Consider the following 22205-nt stretch of genomic DNA (forward strand, 5'->3'; position numbering starts at 1 on the left):
TTGACTGTAATCAGCTTTTAAACCCTCTGCAGTTTGTTCTGTATGCTAATAAAAGTAAACTAATGCTCGACAAATTAAAACCACTGAATCTCTCACACTGAATCGGTACCTCAGTACAAATACTCGGGCTGTTATTTTATATCTGACCCTCTTTTATGTCTCACATTAAGAAACACATTCAGAGAAAACTCAAGTTCAAGCTGGATTTTTCTTTTGTTTGAGGTCAGAGACGTCCTGCGTTCACTCTCTGTCAGTGTTGGATTATTGTGATATTTATGCATTGACTGCATACTGTCTATTGTGGCGGACTGAGAGTCATCACCAGGACTAAAGCTTGTACTCACCCTGCCAGATTATATACCGGAGCTAAATCACTGATTTGATCTGCTTTGTCCTTCCACCGACTCAAACACTGTGATATTCTTATTTACAGAGTTATTCTGGGTCTGACTAACTGACCTACATCCAACTGAAAACTGTCCCAGCACTGTTTCTTATTTCCAGCTGACCCTGGATCTATTTCTGATTTTATTGATTAGTTTTTTGTTGTTATTATTATGTAAATTTGTCCCTCCAAAAAATCAACAAAATCTTAGTTTTTCACCTTACATGAATTTAAGGTGGTTTTCAGTCATCATGTGAGACAGTCAGACATTACTGTCATTACAGTATAAATGTTTCCTAATTTTGGATGTTTTTGTATTTCCCTCAGTAGCTAATGTAGATATTTGTTCATGTGTTTATTATGTTTTGCTCTAATTATTATTATTATTATTATTTTTATTTTTAACGTCTGGACTTTTATTAAATTTAAGAGAAAAAATATAATTCATAAAATACTTTTGTTTGCCATTTTTATTACATAAACTGATTAAATAAGGGAAAATATTTCAAATTCGTTTGACTAATTAATATTAAAACCATCGTAGTGATTTTCGCTTTAATTGTCCGGCGTGCACAGGCCAGCGTGTCGGTGTGTGTCGCACACGTGCACGCGCTGACGGTCCACCTGCACGCGTGTTTCTCGCCTTTCCACGTCGCCGTGCGTCGCGGAGAACAACACGAGTTGTGCGCATTGTTGTAAATTTGCATGCTCAAGTCCATATGGCCACTTCCTTTGGACCTGCTTTCCCAGCGCCGACGGATTGTCAGGCCTGTCAGCCGATAAAGAATCACTTGACTTGCTATAACAAGTTCAAAAGGAGCTGATGACGCGCTGTTGATCCATGGATAATCGGTAAAAGAAACACCCCTACTGCTCGCTGCTATCACTCCCATAGAGATAGCCCTGTTATTGATGGGGAATGCTTATGCTAATTTCTTGGGGGGAGGAGGAGGAAAAGTTTTTTATTATTATGTTGGAAAATGCTCAAGAAAAACGAAGAAAAGAAAGTGAATTCCGTGGGAGCATTTAGGAGCAGCATGGGAATCAGATTTTCATAGCGCATAATGAGGCAGCGAGCTGGTCCACTAATGTGTCACAGAGCTGCAAATATCTTTTAAAAGCAGGCTGCTGGCGGCCAGGGGCTGGCACGGGATGTTACAGCCTCTCTCGTTTGCCCCGTGGTTGGAATGAAAGCTGCTCGCCGCAGCTGCGTGTAGATTTCACGCGGGGAAAGTTGTCTGCGTGGAATTCAGAAAAGACGTGGAGGTGTTTGACTCCTGCGCGCTGTCACACTGACCGCTTCCATGTTCCTCAGCGTGACACAAGCAGCACGCAGAGGGGAGAAGATCACGAGAGCAGGGGCTGGGAGCTGGGAGGGGGGGCTCTTCTGAATATGACCCCCAGATACCCCGCTGTGGGCCCACGTCCGGTTCCGCGGACATCTGATAGCATCTCAGGCGCTGACATTAATGCCTCTCTCGGTTCGACATTTTGAATAATCGAGGCTGTCTGCCGTCATCCCGCCACTAGCTGTCAGCAGCACCGCCTGCCTGTCTGTCTGTCCGTCCGTCTTATCGTGCTCTTACATTGTAGAAAACAAGCTGTCCGTACAAGAGAGCACTTGATACTTTTTTATTATTACCAAACCGTTCCCATAATTACCCCATAATCATTATATAATCCTTTAACAAAGCCTCCATTGAAGCCCTGTCTTTTGTCAAGGCTGGGACACTGAATCTATAATTGCATTATTCAGTCTCTTCCACCCCCCTATAGAAGCATAATATATCCAAAGCACCGCGCACAGGCAGCCTGTAGTTGCAGTCGAGCCAGTGCGCGACGTCTTTCTGTCATGTGTGCTTTTTTTTTTTCTTTACGCATCGCGTAAAAAAAGTTGTGCCAACTCGAAGTTGAGGTCTCCTGTTGGAAATCTCCCCTCCTCAAAGAAAACTCTTTTTTCTTTTTTCACTCCGGGCAGGGATCGCTTCCACGGAGCCGTGCGCGGAGAGCCATCCGTTGCAGTCGCGTTATCGATCTGTCATATTCTCTAATAATTCTCTTCTCTCGCGCGTTCAGGCACAAATAATAAAGCGTTAAAACATCGGCGCGAGTCCCCGAGGAGCGGCTTTGCGTGTGTGCGCGGGGATTGGCAGCACAACGAGGCTTATTTACATTAAATACGCCACAAGGTTACAGCGCAGATAGATGAGCGTCATTTTTAGCACTCGTTACTCGTGTTAAGCGGCGCTCAGGACGCAGAGCAGGAAACACTCGTTTATCCCGGACTTTCTGCGGCGAGGAGCGGAGGAGAGGACCGCGCGGCTCACCCAAGGTAAGCGATCCGACTTTTGGGAGCGGGGAGCGGGCACCCGCCGGGCTCGGTGCCGGAGAGCAGCCCGGGATTCAAACGTGTTTGTGGGACTTGAAGGTCAGAAACTCTCGGAGGTGGGCGCGAGGCGCTCTTCCTCCCACCGGGGGAGAGCCGCCCAGGAGCGGATTATGGGCGCGATCACCGCCGGGCTCGGCAGCTGCGACGCCGGAGCGGAGCGGCTCTGTACCGCCACGCTCACCGGGCGGGGAGGAGTGGGAGGGGGGGTGGGCTGCTGGCCGGCGGCTCGGGGCGGCAGGAGCGGCTCATACCGGTGCATCTGACGGGAAAGTGTCCGCAGGGAGGACCGAGCAGAACTCGTCAGAGGTGAGAGGAGCCGGGCCGGGCCGTGTCACCCCCTCACACCCCCATGATTAGAAAATCACAGCAATTATTGGAGCAGCGACACCAGCACAGACTCTAACTCGCGGCGGTGGAGCCGCCTCCACCCGCCGCGGGTTTCTGCTCCGAAGCCCCGCGTGTGCGTAAAGTGCGCGCGGCGGCGGAACCCGCAACTTTGCTGCGGCTCCGAGGCCGGGGGGGGGGGCAAAGTTCCGGAGACCTGCCATTTTGTGCCTAGGTCCGCTTTGACCGACGGGGCACGTGCGTGTGTGCGCACGGTCGCGCGCTGACATGGACATTTTTGGGAGCCGCTGTCACTGCGGTGTATGTGTGTGTTTGGGGGGGGGGGCGTTAGTTACGCACAGCTTCTTCTTTAAAAATCAAAAATCATCAGTTTTAGCAAACCTGTTGGGGGTTCTCAGAGGTGCAGTTGACCCCTGAGCGTTTTGACAGGGGTGTGCACCCCTCTGTCTGAAAATAGTCGCTGTTCTCTGACCTTCGCTGAAGTTGACGCAGAAACAGAAAGTTGCTTCTTCCTCGGATCGATTGTGAGCAGAGCTGAGATGCTGTCATTGTGTGAGGTACCTCAGGGCGGATATTATGACTGAACCGTCTGGGCGTAAACCCCTTTTGTCAGCTCCTCTCTGTCCCTCGCAAACACGGATGAGTGTGTTTTGCCGTGCAGCTCCACATGTTGTCATTCTTTCTGCATGAAATATTTGGGAAGACTCTGAGAAAAGGCCTCGCTCTGCAGGTCGGCCTGTCGGAGGAATTCCTGTGTGTGTCAGGCCTCGGTGGACTGTCAGTAATTTCTTTCATGTTCATTTAGCTTTAAAAAAAAAATCATATAGGTTTCAGCCTCACATACCACTTCCTGATTAATTATCCAATTAATTCAAAGTGTTGTTGTCATTAAAAATAAGAATTCTCATGAAATATGCAAACATTATTTATCTTCACTTCACGGTAAATCACAGAGATTAATTCCTGTTTATGGGTGAGATGTTTAGTGTGAGATTTATTAAAGCAGAAACACACACACAGATCTGACATTTTCCTGTGGTGCAACTTTCTGACCGATCGAGCTCGAAATGTGTTGTCGCCGGCCCCGCGTTAGTCGCTTCCCACCTGTGTCCGTGTCAGCGTTGCCGAGGGGGGGCTGTGGGCCATGACCGACTGCGGCGATACGCATCTCACAGCCGCAAACGAGTGAGAAGGAAGTGATGAGACAGACGCGGGGGGAGAGGCAGAGAGGGGGAGCACGGCAAAGGATGGGATCCAATCCGTCCTCTCAGCAGCGTGTCAGTCAGTCGGTCCCGCGGCCGAGGAGACCCACTAGGCAGCAGCCGCTGTTGTCAGGCCGACACTCTCCAAATTATTTGATGTGCACACAATCGGACTTGTCGGAAAGCAAAGAAAAAAACACACACAGTGAAAATCAGAGACACCCGAGCGCCATGACAGGAACACACAAAGCCACACGCATTACATAACACAGCAGTCCTCAGGACGTCTGCGCAGGCGGTCGGACAGACTAGAGCGAGCCGCAGCTCCCAGCAGCCGCCTGCCTCGGGTAATTATGGGAGAGGGCTCCGGTGGTGGGCAGGTGGGATGGGGCCAGGTGCCGTCAGCAGCCGCACGTTAATTCATATGTGTACCCCCCCCAGACACCCCTGCCACCCTGTTCCTGTGTGGTACCTACAGGGCAAGGCTGAGATACTGACATCGTCCTCCTCACTCGACTAACAAGGAGCGTGTGTGTGTGTGTGAGAGTGTGAAACACAGGCCATGTCGAGCCTCTGTGACCTTGATTTTCAGAGTTCAAACTAGAGAAGAAGAAGATGTTGTTGATGCTGATCTGATACACACACACACACACACACACACACAATCAAATCTGGGATGTGAGCGACAGAAATTGTTTTTTTTTCTTGTTTTTTTTGTGAAATTAATTTTTCACTCAAACTTTGATCGGGAGCAGGAATTCTGAGTTTTCCCACCGTAGGAAAAATTGGAGGATGTAGGAAGGCGTTTGTGTTGCTGACCTGTTTCTCATAATTTAGCATTTTTTAGGATCTCATTGTGTTGATGGAATTTGTAAATAAGTAAACCTTTGAAACTGTGATGATTCCATGTATTTTAATGTAAAGTACATATTTGTGTGTGTGCATGGGGGGGGGGGGTTAAAAGGAGCTCTGCGTCTTCTCTGTAAATTAACGGCAGTTTGAAAAATGAGCAGGAAATAAATTTGCTCTGAAATGTGAGTGAAGGATCGGTGTGCAGTTTTCCTCCTCCTGTGTGCTTCTCCCGGTTTGCCCTGAGAGCTCGATAAGAGTCGGGAGGTTGAGAGCTGGAGGAGCAGCGGTGCGGGGGTGGGTTAGAGGGGGGGTAATCATGGCCGTCAGTTTGATCTAAGAATAAAGAGTGTGGGGCAGATGAGGCGCTGACAGATAGGCTCGACTCAGTCCTCTCATGCCGGGGTGCCATCGCAAGGAGCGTCTGCCTGTCTGGGCGGCCGGGGGGTCGGGGCGGTGGGGGGGTGAGGTGTTTTTCTCCTTCAGCTTTGGAGACCCGCCTGCTCGCAGGTCGCTCAGAGCCCAGGTGCTGCTGCGGCCTCGTCCTCCATCAGCAGCAAGAATGTGGTGAAAAACTGGAACGGGTAGCCGTGAGATTCCTCTTTGTTTGCCGCGGCTCCCCGCTGAGCCCCCCCACCCCCCGCCCCCGGCGTTATTAGGGCTTTACCGAGTTTGGCTCCACTTTGGTATTATTTCTTTCTCCCTCAAAGTTCGTTAGCATTTCGGATTTAAGAATGCAGCGCGCGACGCCAGGGCTGTTTTCCCGTTTGATGTGTCGAACGGCACTGTGTTTTCAGCCGTGTCATTTCCACAGACAACAGCTTAACACAAACCGGCACGCACGCATCAATCACAGGTCCTGAAGCAGAGAATTGTTCCTGCTTAGCATTCAGCCGCGCTCGGCTAAGACGGTGGTAAATACCTCCACGAGATGGAAGGTTAGACCCACTTCACACACCGGCTCTGACTGCGAGGCGCATGTCATGTCTGCTCTTTAGCTGCTGTGCGTCGTGGATGTGACCTCTGTAAACTTCCAGACCTCGGCTAATGAGCACGCCAAAGTAGCACAAGATGGAGGGAGAGAGAGAAGGAGGGAGTGAGGACTCCTGCACCTTTAATTATGATCAAGAGGTTTTCACCAAAGGACGGAGGCGTTCCAGTTCTGTTGCACTCGTAAATCTGGCCCCGGATGCCGTATATTGTGTCGAACGATTACTGTACACCATTATGGTGCATATTCGACTGCCTCTCCAGCACCTGATTTGCATAATTGGATCTTTAATGAAACTTGCCTTGTGGAACAAAAAATACAAAAAGAAAGATGAAAAAAATTGTGTGTGTGTGTGTGTGTGGGGGGGGGGGGTACACACACACAAACCAGCTCCCCCCTCCAAATATTTGTGGTGAAATCAAGAGTTTTCAGGAGGTGATGAACAGGAGGAAGAGGCAGCGAGTGACCGTCTGCGTCCCGGGCGCTCGCACATCAGCAGCACGGCTACAAATCGGATGAGAAGTGGCTGTGAAAGCTGCACATTCCCAGCCAGGTCTCGCGGGTTAAGACTACAATAGCGGGATATTCTGTGGCCCGGGGGGGATTTCAGCTCCTCTGCTGTCGACACTCGTTGCACCAACTTGTTACTCAGGGAAGATGGCTCTTTTGTAGGAGAGCCGATTCCACACTCGCCTGCTGGAATTCCTCTGTTGCAAATATTTTGACAAAGACTAATCAGCAGCCGTTGTTTTTTTATTCTCCTTTTTTTTGGGGGGGGCTCAGTGCTCCTGCACAGACTCAGACACACTTTCTATTCATGCATTATCTCAGTCAGGAGCTCCCTGCATCCTCCCGTCGGCCTTCTATGGGTAAAGGTTCAAAGCCTACTGCTGCCTTTGCGACAGCGTGCAGCACATCTGTCGCCCAAAACTGAGATTAAAAATAAAAGAAATTCACATTTCCACGAGTGTGTCATGAAAGAGAGGTGCTCTCTTATTTCTTCTCTGAGAGCGCCTCCACTCCAGAGCGGGACAGCTAATCGAGTGCTGGTGTCAAAAAACAGCCAAACGGCGGCGGCGGTTTCTCCCTCGCTCTCCGTGTGAATGTGTTTCCACTCGATGTCTGTGGGAGTGGATCATGTGTCAGAGCGGTTTACAGGTGCTTTGCAGGGCAGCGGCTCTACAGAGAGGTGCGGGGAAGGCGGGCAGGGTTCAAGTACCTCGGAGGCTCTGATCGCGCCGAACGGAGCAATCCCAGCATCTGAGAGGACCCTTCAAACACCTCCTTATCGCGCTCCTCGCCACAGCAGCCTCTGTCATCTCTCCATCCAAATCATTTTCCCTCTCCATCATCATCATCTTTTATTTCGCTGCTTCCCATCCCTCCCGTCTTGCTACCATGCCGGACGCCGGTGCAGTCTCCTCCTCTTTAACAGATGTAGAAATCCTCTTTTTCACCCCGGCCTAATAACAAGATCAGAGTGGAAACTTTTTTACTTTCGGTCACGAATCGGCTGAAAAACGACACACGTGATGACCTTTAATCACAATCAGATGTCTTTATTTTGTCCTGACAGGCTGATTTTTGACCGAGCGCAGCGCGTGAGACTGCTCGAGTTAAATGTGCAGCAGTGGGAGTGAACAGAGAGGAGGGATGATGATGGGCTTAACGGTATCTGTGGGCTTCCTCCTGAACACGCTGCTGCACAGATCCTGCGAGCCCGCGCTGATAAATTCAGTTTGATAAAAGTCAGTGAAATGCCGGCCTGTCTGCACACCTCTCTCAGAGCGCCGGTGTGTTCGTCACAGCCGGTGGAAGTCAAGCAAAGGGTTTTAATGTCACATCAGGCTAAATTAAAGACTCAATCGAAGGCCGTGAGAGCTGGAAGTTTTTATTTGCAGTGACAGTGGTGTGCTTCAGCCGTGGCTGCTGCTGGAGATTACCAGGCCCCAGTCGATGCAGGCAGTCGTTTTACATTTTCTATTTGTCTTTTGGGAGTTTTGTGATTATTTGCTGCTCGTTTTTAGCCTCGATGCTCATTTTGTATCTGATGACTTTGAGCGGGGGGAGGGGGAGGGTGTGTGTGTGTGTGTGTGTGTGTGTGTGTGTGTGTGCACGCTCATTTTGAGTCTGGCATTATTTTTCTAATTTGCTATTATTATTAGTATTAATCAAGAGAAATTAGATATGTGCTGCATTAATCATCGACCTTCCTAATATAGCAAACTGAGGGAGCATTTAAGAAAAGGCTGCATTTAAAGCACGCAACCCCCCCCCTCGAGAAGCCCTTTAATACCACATCGCTGTTCTCCATTTATGCAAAAGTAAATAAGTAAACCCAAAAGGCAAATGAGCATTCCAGCTTTAAACACACAGCCTTCTGTAAACGCTTGGCGCAGCCGCGACCGCGTCTCCGAGCAAAGCTGCCGAGAGGCGAAGGATCCCCACTGAGCTTTTTTTAATTTGAAGCTAAATACAAATGCTACCTGTTTAGTTCTGCTTGTGTTTGAGGACAGGTTAGTCAGAAACAACTTCTTTCTAATTTTATGGGACATCTTTACTGTAAGCCTCGCTTAAATAGAAAACATTAGAACAGTTTCCACACTGGCAATTAGGGAGGGGGTGAGGTGGGGGGTTCATTTTCTATTCATTTGATTTGTTCAGAGAGATTCTCCCAAAAATCTCTAAATAATAATCTGAGATGTTTCCACACAGTCCAGTGAAGCAGGACCAGGCAGGGCCACGTCCACGAGCTTTTACTCTGGTGCCCCCACCCCACCCCAGGCTTTGGGGAAATCAGAAGCGTCTCACAAAATAAACCCCCAACCACACATTCACAGTTTGTATGATAGCAGACCTTTCAGTGCACACTGTTATACTCTTTAACACAATAATGTTATTTTTATGAGCTGCAGTGGTGATGCAGAAAAGCTCAATGAATGCTCACATCTTTAAGGAAAGCGCTGATATTTGAACACTGTCAGTGAATTTATTTATTTTTTATTTACTCCCACTTTAAGGTGAACACCATTTATTCTAGGCTTTTATTCTGAAAAAAACCCCCAATTTCTAAAGCATCCTGTTGTTGGTTTTTAATTGATTTAAAATGTGACACACTGCAGTATCTATCAGGATTTGACTTTAAACTTGAAGCTGAACTTTGTTTGTGTGAAACATTTAAGTTTCCTGCAGTGAGGTGACACACAGGTGTACCTGTCCTACTGACACTTCCTGTTTCAGTCCCAAAGCAGCCAATCAGCTGCGAATGGTAAACGTGATTTTAATGAAGTTCATACAGAATATTTGATCCTTTCTTTTCCCTTTTTTCCGTCTGTGCACACAAACAATTCCACCTGCTGTTTTATTTAATTAGGTACAGCAAACGTTACCTCTGTGTGTGTGTGTGTGCGCACGCACTCATGGGGAGCTGTCAGTCTTTCATGAACTACTTTAAAAAGTGTTGTTCAAGGTGGGAACTAAATAGTGTTTATCTAGCACGTATCAGTGTTATTACTGGGGTCGGCTCTGTGATGTGCACGATTCCCCCGGCGACTCGCGCCTCGCTTTAAAATCTCTTTTTAAGTTGGGAGACGTTCCCGCCTCCACGCTAACACGCACCCGAACAGGTCTCCCGCATTTTCTGACAGTTTCCCTCAAATCAGTGTTTTAATCTTCATCTTTGTAGTGGCCCATCCCGGCTTCCTTTCTTCCTCCTCCTCCTCAGCTTCCTTTTTCTCTTTGTCTTTTTTCTTATTGTTATTATTTTTATGCGCCCTGTTTCTGTTTTTTGCATTCCTCTCTTGTTGTGTCGTTAACAGGGAGAGTTGAGTGGAAGTGCTTCGAGTCAGGCTCGTCTGTCAGAAGCGAGCAGGCAGTCGCAGTAAACATGCCAGAGCATTTGCATGCGTGGTGTGGCTGATGGGCTCAGAGGGTGAGAGCCAGACTGTACCCTGCATGCCCGCACGTCAGCGGGTCCATGTGAGATCCACTGAAACCAAACTGTGATTGGTCGGGCTGGCGGCTAGTTAAGATTCAGATATCGTGTCTTTTGTCCCGGCCCTCTTTGAGCCTGGTTCTGCTGGAGGGTTTTTCCTGTTAAAAGGGAGTTTTTCCTTCCCACTGTTGCCAAGTGCTGCTCGTAGGATGTGCTCTCATGGAATATAAATAATGTTCAACTGAGCGTCAAGATGAGTTAAAATGAGCTGTTGTAGACATTGGTGGTTGCCAGTGAAAGAATGGATGTGCATGTTCCCCTCGCTGAGCGCAGCTTTGTCAGACTCTCCTTTCACACCGAAGCTCATGGAGGACATCTTAAAGAGGCTCCATCATTTAAACACTCACTTCCTCCCTCCTCTCATCCAACTCGATGCTTCCACGCTTACAGGAAGTGCTTTGGCACAAGAGGGAGAAATAAAGTCCACCTCAGATCTGCAGAGCAAACCTCTCCTGGTTGGTGATCGGCCCCTGAGGGCTTGTAGGCTGAGGCTACATCCCCATGAGAGGAGGAGGAAGGCTGAGAGTGAGGAAGGAGAAGAGGAAGGAGTGTGAACAAGAGTTGGCCTGACCTTGGGTCAGTGTGGGTGGGGTGGGGGGGTGATGTTTACTGATATGAGCGAACGTGGTTACCTCACTGCATCATGGGAAACTTCTTTACAAAATAAAAACTATGCTTCATGTAAAAAACTGGAAATCAGGCCATGAGTCTGAACTCTACAGAAGTTCACAGCGGTTATGTAGGAGACGTGATGTGATGCTGGTATGTTGTGTGTAAATCTGAGGTGTCGTCAGCTTCTGGCGGTGATCGTAGCTCCAGATTTACAGTCTGTGTGGCGTCGGAGCGAGGAGGGTCTGAGGAGGAAGCGTCGTCCTTTCAGCGGAAGACGTCTGAATTTATTCAAAAATTCTGTCCGGGATTGAAATGATGAAGCAGAAAAAACGTGACGCGCTTCCTTTTTTCTGTGACTTTTGGAGGGCGGAGCTCTCTGTGAAGAGTCAGGGTGGAGGCGTTGCCCCCGCTCTGGGTGGTGCAGACCTGACAGGTGATGTGAGCCCTCAGGTGTTTCAGCACGGCTTGCTGGCTGTGCTGTACATACCTGTGTGTGTGTGTCAGGTACTGTTGGGAGGGGTGAGGTGTGTGTGTGTTTGTTTGGGGGGGGTTGAATCAGCCATTACCAGCGTTCATGTGGAGCCCGGCAGAGGTCAGTCTCCTCCTCGACACCCCTTTTTCATCCAATTTCTGAGGCTGCGGGCGGCCGCTCGCCGTGCTTTTGTTGCCGGAGGTAATCTGTGAAGTGATCTTAATTATGGAGGTTCGGCCTGTCCCCCCACCCCCACCACCTCTTCCTCCTCTCTCTGTCTCCGTCTTTTTCTCTCTTCCTCTCTGTACACGCTTTTAATCAAACAGCGTAGTTAGCTCGTAATGAGGGCGAAGGGAGCACGTGCGCTCCTGCTTACACATGCTGCGAGGCTTCGAGGAGAACGAGGAGGATGAGGATGGTGAGGGGGGTGAGGAAGGATGGGGAGGGGCGAGTTTCACTCACAGGTTTGCCTGGAAGACTTTTGCAAACGTCTCTAACTGAATGTGAACTGGTCTGAAGTCAGTGTGATAAAAATGAACCAGCTAACGTGTGTGTGTGTGTGTGTGTAAGAGACATGCACTTCTGCCTGACTGCTGTGTGCTGATTGGTCAGATTTATTTTCCTGCTGAATTTGTATAATTTTTTTTAACATGTTTTTTGTGTCTTCGTGTCACAAACGCCACAAAGTCTTTTCAGCTTCTGTAAAAGTAAAGTCAGGACTGTGTGTGTGTGTGTGTGTGTGTGTGTGTGTGTGTGTGTGTGTGTGTGTGTGTGTGTGTTGGGGGTGTTAAAAGCCCCCGGGGGTGAAGTGGGAGGGTGAGGGGTGAAGTCGGGGCAGCGAGGGTGTTAGTGGGGATCCGTTACATGTTAAACGGTCGAGGCATTGATGAGATGATCCGGCGAGGATTAGACCGACAATCCTGATGGACGCTGAAAAGGTGATCACATGAGGAGGGGCGGGCGTGTGTGTGTGTGTGTGTGTTTGTGAGATGACGTGCACCCCTCACACACAGGGTCCTGGGAGCCATTTCCAGGTCAGAGTCAGGTCAAAGGTCGGCTGAATGGCAGTCAGATCAGACGTTGGTCGAGTGTGATGATGTCACTTCCTCCTCACAGTTTTTTACTGTTTTGCAAACATTAATAAGTGACTAAGGTTTTTTACCTTTTCTTTACTCCGTGACATCGCCCGTCGTGTGATCGGCAGCTCGTCTCCTCTGAGCTTCGATGTGTTTTTTTCTCGTGTTCAGACTGAAGCAGATTGCTGACCTCGCGTGTTGACCTGCTCCGTACGCGCAGCGTCGAGCTCTGCAAATCCAGCAGACTGAACGTCTGAAGCAGTGGCGTTTTTGGAAAATCAATTCCATTTGAACAAATAATTTTTTTCTTTTTCCTGGATTTTCCCAACGAATTTAATTTAATTTACTCAGTTTAAGTCAGTGCGGGTTCAAAGGTCGCGTCTTTATGGAGCAGTGTTAATAAATGTTTTGCTGACGGTGGGTGACTGAAGGAGGATGCAGGCCGAGCTCGCTGTGCGCTCGGACTCAGAGCTTCATACGTCCGGCTGTCATTCAGCAGCTTTGCATGTGGTGATGTCACAGCGAGCAGACAAATACCCGGCCCTGCAGGTCAGGGCAGCCATATTCAGATCAAAGTCTGTATATAAAAGATGGTGGTAGCCAACATGATGATTTTGAACCCTTCATGTTGGTTCTTTGGAGTGACACAGAGGCATCTGTGTATGTGTGTGTGTGTTACAGTGAGGCTGCTAATTCCTTCAGGGTCAGGAGGTGGGGCTAGGGTTAAACGCTGTGGTGGGGAGGTCAGCGGTGATTAGCTGCCATCTGAACTAACGGCCGGATGCTGAAGAAGAAGAAGAGGAGTGGGAGGGGCCAGCAGTGGGCTCGCTCCACCCCCTCCCCCCTTGTCCTTATATTATTAAAGGTTGCCTCCGTGCTTAAGTAAGGCGAGGCAGATGGGCCTTTTCATAAATCATGCTTATAAGATGATTACAGGCGTCGCCGCCCACCATTCTCTCCCCTTCGCCCTCGCTACAGTAGCGCTCAGAGTTTTCCTCAAGGCCGGCTAATCTAGGCGTGTTTTTAAACCCACAGAGCCGAAAGCTGAAGTCTGATTATTTTACTGACCTGGGGAGAGAAAGGAGACACCGAGAGCAACAAAGAAGGGGAGAAAAATGCAAAAGATAAGAGCGAGCGCCGCCTCCTCTCCCACTTGTTCTGCTCCCTAGCTCAGAAAGTTGCTCAGGAACAGGATGTTCAATATATAGCACAGTGTGTGTGTGTGTGTGTGTGTGTGTGCTGTTCCTTGATGTATGCGCCGTGTCAGGCAGTCATTGTCTCCTGGGTAAAGAATGATAGTTCAAATACCTAGCATCTCTCCCCTGGTGCTCCAAACGCTCGCCTTTGAAGTTTTTATAATCCATCTGTCATCTGCGAGCAGGGAGGGCACATGTTCTGTACCACTCAATTACCAAATTCTCTTTTTGCCAACTACAATGAAACAGGAAGCAAATAATATGGGCGACCCTGAAAAAAAGTGGGGGGGGGGGGTGAATGGAGAGAGAGAGAAAGAGGGAGGAATTGCTTGAAAATCCTGCGTTCCTGACTTTCTCACGCACTTGATTGTGTCCCCTCGCTGCCTCTCATAACAGGAGAACAAAGCCTGTTTGTTGTGGGTGGAATGCCTAAAATGCTTCCTACTGTTACAATTATGAAGAATTTGATTGAATGTGTATTGTTTCAAGGGCTTGGTGATTTTGATCATTTTTTTAAGTGCCTTAGATTGTTACTCGGCTTCCCCACCCCCCCATGAGAAATAATAAGCAGTCACCTAATCAGATTCCATTTGATATAAACATTTCATTTGTTATAAGGCCGGTCAATGTCGCGCGTGTTTTCCGCGATGCATTATTCATCGCGCACGCTCCGAGATGCGTTCTGAATGGCTTTTCTGTCAGCAGCTGGATGGAGTATCTAATGAAGTTTGCCGCACTTCTTGGTGTTAAAATCGTCTTTAATTGGTGAGCGCTTTGTTGTGCGTCGCTTTAAAGCTGCGCTGAGGAAAACTTCAGATGACTGCGTGGAAAATAACAACAGCGGCGGCTGCAAATTACGGCTCGGAAACATATTTCATTTACATACGCCGCAGGCCGCTTTTAAGGCGTCTACCTTTTAATTCTTTTTCATATTTAACACTCGATACAAAACAATAAGAAAGCCTCAGATCTGCGTGTCTGCATCCTCGTTTACATCCGAGCCCCCCACCCCGTCCCTCGGCGTCCTCACCGGGAGGAAGATGAAAAGATTGTTTTGAGAAGCTCCAAAGGAAATTTGACGTTCTTTGGTTGCTTCTGAAACTTCCAATATTCTGCCGTAATTGTTTCGTACACGTTATATATCTTCGTTTGCGGACCGGGGGGGGGGGCTGGGGGGAGATGAGGAACGCGGCGGCCTCTTTCTTCCCGAATAAAAGGCAGCAGAACCCATCTGGTTGGGTGATCCACTGCTGGCCCTCTCGCGCTCATCGCTGAAATAATACTCCCTCTAATGACTCCCGCATATTCTGAAATCTCCCTTTTGAAATTGGTCTTGGCAGATTATTTGCAGGTACTTGAGTTGCATCTGTTTGCAATTTTGCAAATGTGGAAGACTTTAATGCCGGGCAGGGCGGCGAGCAGAGAAGAGGCTATTTTAATCCCTGGGATAACACCGGCTGTCGGCGTGAGGGGGCCCGGGCGAATGTCGGGACAGTACCTGCACATATACCGGCACTGACCCCGCCCGCCCCGATCCCATCCATCCATCTGTACTGTGTGGATGCTCGGGGTGAAAGCAGGAGGCCATCACGTATCCTCAGAAACAAAGGGCTCCTGTCCCTGCAGCCAGCAGCCGATTCAGTAACAGGTTCGATTTCCAGGAAACGGTCGACCAAATACAGAAATGGTTTGAATTTGTGTAAATGTTATGATGCGCTGTGACAGCAGGTTGTCACCACGGCTCAACCCCGGGTCGCCTAGTTAGAGGGAAAGCAGTCCAGTCCGTTAGACAGGAGGCTCTGGGTTCAGACCTTCCTGGATTTCCTTGGTTTTCAAAATAAAAGACTTAAAGAATAAAAGAACCCCTGTTTGAAGCTGAAAAGTCACTCGCGGTCTTTTATTTGGATCACGTTTAATTTTCAGCCTTTGTCTGACCATGAGCTCGTGGCGGACACTCGGCATCAATGAGTGCAGAGCATGAAGCTCTTCGGGTTTTGAGTGTCGAGCTCGTTCAGGTGCCGGGGCAGGCACCGTGGATAAGCAGGCGTACCTGCACAGAGTCGCCCAGGCGCGAGCCGCGTCGGCGTGCCCCGATGAGCCGCACGCTGCATTCAGTCACTTACAACACGAATAACTGAGCAGAGGCCGTCGGTTATTTATGTTGTCCAGATAAAGTGCAGTGATTAGCGAGGCTAAACCAAAGCTGAAATGATTGTGACTTCAGTCCCTATTATTTCTACCATGTGGCGAGCAGCTGACCAGCTTAAGCCTCCCCCTTGCACCCCCGCCCCCTCCCTCTTTTAAAGCTGTAATAAGGTGCCCTATTGTCCGATGGCAGGGAGAAGCGGGGCCGCGGCCGAGCCCACCCAGCTGACTGTAATTTCATAGGTGGTTACAATTACATTAATTACATATTTCATCAACAGTGTTTATCCAGCCGCGCGGTGAATGAAGAGGCCAAACTTTTAACTCTGTCTTTTGTTTTTGCATTTCTTGTTTCCCCCCTTTCTCCTTCCTCCTCCTCCTCCTCCTTTTTTTTGTGGTTGTTTTATTAGGAGCGAGGGGAGGGGAGGTGCCAGAGGAGGAATTATGCTGAAAGTGTATGCCTTGCAACTTTTCCCCTCCCTGTTGGAAATGTTTATTTGAACAGTAAGCTCATGATTTGAATATTTGTAATCCATGCTTAAATTTACAGGCCAGATGAACTTTTTGGCACAGAATGGCAACCATAAGTAGGATTTTGAGAAAAGCTTTACAAAATTTTAAGCCATGTGCAAGGCTTATATAATTTAGAAGGGGGGGAAATATGCACAAATAAAACAGGCTCTGTCTTATTTACTTTACACTCGCAGAAAAAACTGCATCATATGGCCTCTGACGTACGGATGTATATGTGCGGATCTACGCGGAGTTGTGTCTTTGCAGGAGACTCAGCTGCTTGTGAGTCTGTGCGGGAATCAACGTCCGCCCGCCGCCACCCATCGTGGAGGGGGGGAGGGGGGAGAGCGGGGTCAGCGAGGCAGGCGGGAGGAAAAGGAAGACTTTCTTAAATGATGCTAATCAGTCCGGAGGGGCCTGGCCCTCTCTGCCTCATCAGGCTGCTGTAATTCAGATGTGCCGAGAACCTGGAATTAAACGTGTCACTGTGAGGCGCGCGCACGTGTGTGTGTGTGTGTGTGTGTGTGTGTGGGGTGTTTAGGGGTTAAGTAGAACCAAATTAGTCGATGGGAGCACTAACAGCAGCGGGAGCTTTCTGTGTGGCTACTTCTTGGTGAATGTCAAGATGATTTAGCTGCTCTTCTGCTCGCCGTCTGTCTCTGAGCGCCGCTCCTCCAATCACGGCTCCGGGCTGTCTGTTTGTGGCCCTCCATGCAACAAATGAATATTAAATCTACGCTGGGCATTTTCGCACAATGGCAGGAGGTTACGCTTTGAAATATGAGGACGGTTAGAGCCAGAAATCCTGCGAGGTAACATCGCTAAAGTCTCACAGGAAGTTTAACATTTATAAAGTGGGGGGGGGTCTCCTGACCGCTGGAGCCAGCGTCTGCGCTGTAATATATTTTAATCACTGTGGAGGACGCATAAATTAGGCTTCCTTTATTCAATAAAAGCTGTAAATAAAAGCCTGTTTGCTGATAAAATTAAAACTCTCTGAAGGAAAATGAAAATATTTGCACAATAATGAAATGAGGAGTGGAGAGGTCACAGAAAAACACTTGTGCTTTATTTTCTTTGCTGCTTCCTGTGAAAAGTCTGAAACATCACGTTGATGTATATGTGAACTGAGTCTGAACATATTTGTTTAGTGTTTCTGTGCTCTTCATATTGAATATCTTCTTTCTGTGTCTGGCTGAATTTGGCTCACTGCGATCTTTAATTTGTGCTCTAAAATATTTCATGCTTCGGTGTCATTCAGCGTCATCACCGGCTGTACCTAATGTTCAGGTTTTATTCATGTGGACCTGCTAAGCTGTCGCTGGGCTCCTGTTTCTGGTAGAGCTGATGCTGTGTGCAGGTGAGGTTGCAGCTCAGCAGCGCTGCAGTTGTGCCGACACGCACACACTAAATGCTGCGTGTGTTTGTAGAGCTTACAGTGCTTATCGACATTATTTATGCTCATTTTTACAGTACGGGAAATTTTATGGAAAAATCACAGCTTCTTTATGTTCAAATGAAAAATAAATACATCATTAAAAATAATGCCAATTTATATTATTTATATAAAGAGCAGTAAATAAATAAAAGGTTAATAGTGATCAGTGTCTGCTGAGAGCGTCTCAGTGAGGCGAGTGTGAAGAAGGAAAACGTAGCGGACGCTGTGAATCAGAGCCGGTTTGAGAGTAAAATGAGAGAGGTTAGTGTTGATGAGTGTTTCCTGTGAGCTCACAGTGAAGAGTGTGTGTGTGTGTGTGTGTGTGTGTGTGTGTGTGTGTGCGGGGACACCAGTTGGGCTAACAGCTGAATCATGGCTCAGCCGCTGCCCCTCGTAGTCCTTGGCAGTTAGCGGTGTGAAAAAGCCTTCTCTTTGAGGGCATTATATAGATTAATGTGCTGCGCCTCGGGCACACACACTCACACACACACACTCACACACACACACACTCACACACTCACACACACTCACACACACACCTCGCCAGGGAGGGATACTGACTCAGTGTGTGTGTGTGTGTGCAGCATTGGATACTTGAGTTTACTAAGTGTGTGTGTGGATGTGACGGGAACGGTGTGTGTGCGTGTGCGTGTGTGTGTGTGTGTGTGTGTGTGTGTGTTGGGGGGTGAGTAAGCTGAGAGAGAGAGAGGCTCGCCTGGCTGATTTCTGAATTATTTTTTTTTATAAATCACTTTTATATTAAAATTTGATTTTAAGGTGGAAATGTGCATACTGATTCATTTTTAAGGTGGAAATGTTGTATAGCAATTTATTGTTAAGGTGGAAATGTTGCTTAGTGATTTGTTTTTAAGGTGGAAATGCTTTTTAGCAATTTATTTTTAAGGTGAAAATGTTGTTTAGGGATTCACTTTTAAGGTGGAGATGTTGTTTAGGGATTTATTCTTAAGGTGGAAATGCATTTCAGGGATGACACCAAGATATCGGTCCTGCTTTTCTACGCTGAACTTTTTCACCTCATGTGAGGCTTTAAGTTTATTCATGGTGTTGGTGGGGGGGTCGTGTAGGGACGGCTTTCTCTGAAGGTATTTTTATGTGGATTAGGGGGTGTTTATGAGGACTGGCTGACCACAAAAGGGGGAGGGGGGTGTTTCTCCTCACTCTCTCTGTTTTAACTTTCTCTCCCCCCCTCTGTTTTCCCCTTTTTAGCCGAATTAGCTGTGAGTTTAGCCGAGTGCGATCAGGGTGTAGCTGAGCTGATACACACACACACACACACGGCCGCTGGAAGCAAATGCAGATGGAAAAGTACAACAGTGTTCCAGCTGAAGTTAAAGCTTGTCGGGGTAAACAGGACACTTAAACTTTTAAAGGCCTTGCTTGCCCCCCTTTTCTCATCTCGCTGGAAACTGCGTGGTGAAATTTATCTTATCGGGATTTAACGTGTTCCAGCCCAGATCTGTGCGTGTTTCTATGACACCCACACGTGCATGCGCGACGTACATATGTGTGCACGTGGAGCCAGAGCGTGTGCCGGTATCTGCAGCCGGTGGTCTAAATAACCTACTTTTGTCTGACAGCGGCGCGGAGACACGGAGGTGCACATATGCAGAAAGCTATTTGGAAAGGCCTCCTCGTAGCTGTCAGCTTTTATTATGCGCTGAGGTGTCATGTTTGTTAGGAAGCTGAGTGCAGATGGCAGAGTGGAAGAAATGGATCACTAATTTTAACAATGATTAATGAACAGAGATGGAAAATGAATTACATCGGACTATTGGAGGCAAGGAATATTTTCTCTGAAAATGTTAACTTCGGCTGCCAGGCAGCCGGCCGTGCTGTGGGTGTTATTGAGGAGGGGGAGGGTGTGTGTGTGTGTGTGTGTGCACGCACTAAGGTGCAATTTTTCCCCTGCATCTTTTGTAGAATCAACACTTCACTGCTCTTGCCTATTACTTTAGTGCTCGCCTGCTTAAACACTGCCAGCTTCACACACGCTGTTGTTCCCCCTGTGTGTACTGCTCTAGCAGTTAAGGTACACACTCTTTAATAAGGTAAACACAGGAAAGGTTAGACTGTCTTAAAATGTTCCCTATTTTCATTACTCTGCAGTGCGCTTTATATCAAATCAGAGATGTTGCAGATTCAATCAAGTGTTAGCAGTTCGTGCCGAGGCGTCTGCCTTTAACCGCTCTCTGAGCGCGGCGTGTCTGCAGGTCTGCAGGCGGAGGCGCAGCCGGGGGTGTTCGGACGCCCTTTTTGTCCCTACGGGTGCAGTGTGTACCTGTGCACCCCCAAGGTTTGTTACCTGTGTGTCCTGAAGGCTCACGCATGCTCTGTTCCTTCTGCACTCGGGACACAGTCAGATATTCCTTCTTACCAAAGTCAGATGAGGAGCTTTTGTGTTGTGACACGGTGGTGCAGAGGTTAGCAGCACGGTTCTGGGTTTGAACCTTGATGTGTTCTCACTGTGGCTCATGAGTATCTCCATTTCTGCAGGCTTGCATTAGAGCGAGCCTTTTTATTTTCATTTTGTGAATGTTTTTGGAGCAAAATGTAAAAATGTTCAAACTGAAGTGTGTTAGCAGAGAGTTTTGGAGATATCGCAGTAACACGTCTGTCACATATTTGTATGGTCCAGAATAAAACCAAGGCCCGACCTGCTTTACTCTTAACACCACACATATCAACTCAGGCCCATCAAACCTGCTGCAGAAGACGAGTCAGCTTTCAGATGTGATGGCAGCCAGACCGCAGACCTGCCATCCTCCATTGTTTGTGATCTGAGGGGAAACCTTGGAGTTTCTGCCACTTTTTCCCCTCGTATCAGACCCACCCCCTCACCCCGTCGCCCCCCTCCCAGACGTGTCTCTGCCGATGTTCGTCTGGTGGGCGGCTGGTGGAACACGGTTTAATAGGTAGATGTGAACTATTTTGAATTTAATTAATCTCCTGATGGGAAAAAAGAGAAAACAGCAACTTCCAGCAACACTGTGTGTGTGTGTGTGTGTGTGTGTGTGTGTGTGTGTGCACGTTCGAGGAGACAGAGGGAGAGATCTCAGGTTACGGCAGCATATGCTAAGCACTCGGAAAACATACACAATGCCTTTGGTGAACAAGGTAGTCGGTATGCCCCTGGGAGCCAATTTAGATTGTGACTTAAGGCAACGTCGTGGCTGTGTGTGTGTGTGTGTGTGAGAGAGATTTACTCTTGACGCTCCATTGAAACAGTAGTGGTGGGTAAATCTGGGTGGCCCTCCTGCAGACCCTCCACATCTGTGTCCCCCCCCGCCCCCCCCCTGCAGGACTGAGCCGGCTCCTCTCTGCCTGGCTGCTTCTCCACACTCACAGCACACTCAGCCAGACGTCGTTTTACCCAATCACAGCGTCCGCGGTAACCAAACCCACCGCGGCAGACAACGGTATTGATCCGAGTGTGAGTGGCAGGCGGAGTACGACGAGCGGCGTGGAGCGTTTAGCGCCGAGATTGAGGGTAAATATACAAAAAAGGAGATCTCGCAGATTCCCGTCTAAGCAAACTTTGACAGATTTAAGCAAACGTTTGAAATGTCACAAAAAATGAAATGTAAATCAGGAGCAGTTTAGTCAGCTGCGTCGAAACGGATAAATTAACTTCTTCAACAAAGAGCAAAGCTCCGCCACTTTTTAGGCGTTCCTCCTCGATCTGAAGTCTGTGCAGAGGAAGCAAACGCTGGCAGAAGCTCCGATATCGGCCAGCCGGGCTGCTCTAACAGGAAGTGCCGGCCTTTCTTACTCTGTGCTCTCTGAGCACTTGTGCAGCGTGGGGCGTCGTGGAGCGGCGTGGGGCTTTTGCTCTCCCCTCATCAACCGTCACTGTGGAAAACATCATCAGAAGAAGAAGAAATGAAAAAAGTCCGACACTGATGTGCACAAGCAATTACAGTTCATATATTTGTTAGATTATTCGTGTAAACGACATCACGTCTGCACAGGAAGTGCCGGGGAAAATAAAGCTGTGTGTGTGTGTGTTGGGGGGGGTCTTTCTCTGCTGTCGCCACCGTTACAAACTTGTCAAGCTTCAAATGTGTGTGACTGTGAATTTCCTGGTGTGTGTGCTTTGTTTACAGGCTCTTGTCGTCCCACCTTCTGTGAAGCTGTCGGCGCTCTTCCTGACACCCGGCGCTCGCTGGAGAGGCGGCAGTCACGCAGGTACGATCGCACCGATTGATCGCGGGAGAAAGGGGAGGATATTAAAGGTGTCTGTCACATTTGTGCGCTTTCCTGCTTTGCTTTCTTTCCCAAAAGTCCACAAAGCTGTGCCGTACTTTCTCTGAGTTCGCCCGTTTGCGGCGTCTGCCGGCGGCTCAATGGCGTGCTCATTGGACTCCATGCTTCCACTGCCAGTGTGCACGCATGTACTCACGGCAACTGAAGGTGCAGTCAAAGCGGCCGTGTTTGGGTGTGTTTTCGTGCATCCGCGGCGTGAGTTTAAAGGCACATATGCCGGGATGCATGGCGGCAGAGCCGGCAGCAGGATGCGTCGGGGGCGTGTTTCTGCTGCGCGTGTGACTCTGAGTCTGTTAAATCTGCTCTTTGCATCT

The 22205-nt window shown here is 48.6% G+C and overlaps 1 protein-coding gene across 6 annotated transcripts in view; it reads left to right on the top strand.

Annotated features, from left to right (window-relative positions):
* The window catches only part of znf536 (zinc finger protein 536), a 191108-nt gene that overhangs the window by 12756 nt on the left and 156147 nt on the right, over positions 1-22205 (top strand). For 2 of the 6 annotated variants that reach the window (XM_039614230.1, XM_039614256.1), the window contains exons 1-2: positions 2250-2717; positions 21732-21813. The gene's annotated coding sequence lies outside the window, so the exon portion shown is untranslated. Of the gene's footprint in view, positions 1-2249; positions 2718-3026; positions 3081-3820; positions 3897-21731; positions 21814-22205 lie in introns of those variants that run through there. The other 4 variants (XM_039614233.1, XM_039614238.1, XM_039614241.1 and 1 more) reach the window with 3 other exon arrangements.

Source organism: Oreochromis aureus, linkage group 1 (assembly GCF_013358895.1).
Source record: "Oreochromis aureus strain Israel breed Guangdong linkage group 1, ZZ_aureus, whole genome shotgun sequence".
Taxonomy (NCBI): domain Eukaryota; kingdom Metazoa; phylum Chordata; class Actinopteri; order Cichliformes; family Cichlidae; genus Oreochromis; species Oreochromis aureus.